This window comes from Trachymyrmex septentrionalis, unplaced genomic scaffold, assembly GCF_001594115.1.
Source record: "Trachymyrmex septentrionalis isolate Tsep2-gDNA-1 unplaced genomic scaffold, Tsep1.0 scaffold72, whole genome shotgun sequence".
Taxonomy (NCBI): domain Eukaryota; kingdom Metazoa; phylum Arthropoda; class Insecta; order Hymenoptera; family Formicidae; genus Trachymyrmex; species Trachymyrmex septentrionalis.
The window spans coordinates 1,216,703-1,217,912 of record NW_017305905.1 but is presented as its reverse complement, the minus strand read 5'-3'; the positions used below and the strand labels follow the sequence as shown (position 1 = coordinate 1,217,912).

Below are 1,210 nucleotides of genomic sequence, written 5' to 3'. Positions count from 1 at the left end.
ACAATTTTGCTCGTAGAATCAATTCTTTCAACTACGCATCTGAATTATTCCTAGTATTTGCTAAAATAGAAGGAATTAAAGGATCATCGACGAGATTTTTCAGTTGATATCAGATCAAGTTGATAATATTCTTTTCCCGAGCTTCCGAAAGAAAGGAATCGAAAGAAGGAAATCGTGGGAATGATGAATCGCTCTGCACATGCACGATAGGAGACGAAGTGAGAAAAGCTACGCGAAACACAAGACGTGGGAGACCTTTATACCATTCACGGCCAGTGATGCGGAATAACTCGTTCCACCAGCAACGTTGCTAGCCGTGCAGGTGTATTCCCCGGCATGGCGTGCCGTCACGGCATCGATTGTAAGCAGGCTGACGCGCTTGCTGGTACTAACTATCGATATGTCGGGATGATCTCGAGAAATTGGCTCGCCGTTGTGTGCCCACTCGATCTGGATCGGGTGATCGCCCTTCAACACCGTGCAAGTTACAGTGATGGTGTCACCCCAATTCGCCGGTTCCTCGCCGATCACAAATGGCATGATTTCAGGGGCAACTAAGGATATGTCTTAATTATAGCCCTATTCTACTTTCGTCAAATTTTAAGTACGGTTTCTCGCCAAATGTTTATATAATATCATATTACACCTAAACTTAATATAATTATGTCGTAATATATAGACAAGATCTACATGTATATTTAAATCTCTTTCTTCGTCTTGTGATATCATGAGCATAGCCTGTCTCTTTTGGTAAACCTGAGAACGCAAAGGAACATGAGGACCTCTTGGGAATGAGTGTGTAAGTAGTATTAATGTCAAGCTACATACGTGGAAGACTCATACATGCACTGTAGAATTAATAGAAACTTCGAAGAACGTAATATGGTACCATTGACGGCTAAGGAAGCGGAATAGCTCGTTCCACCGGCAGCGTTAGTGGCTACACAAGTGTATTCTCCGGCGTGGCTAGCCGTAACAGCGTCAATCGTAAGTAGGCTGACGCGTTTGCTTGTGACAATTGTTATATCAGAAACATCGTGAGAAATCGGCTGGCCGTTGAGCGCCCACTCGATCTGAATTGGTTGATCTCCTTTCAAAATGGTGCATGTCGCGGTGACTGTCTCTCCCCAATTCGCCGGTTTCTCACTGAGTACGAAAGGAGCTATCTCCGGAGCAACTAAAGTGGACAAATGACCGTGCAACCAATCTA

General features: G+C 44.2%; 1 protein-coding gene across 1 annotated transcript in view; it reads right to left on the bottom strand.

Annotated features, from left to right (window-relative positions):
- Positions 1 to 1,210, bottom strand: part of LOC108753817 (Down syndrome cell adhesion molecule-like protein Dscam2) — a 78,514-nt gene that overhangs the window by 21,997 nt on the left and 55,307 nt on the right. The gene's annotated exons all lie outside the window — the stretch shown is intronic.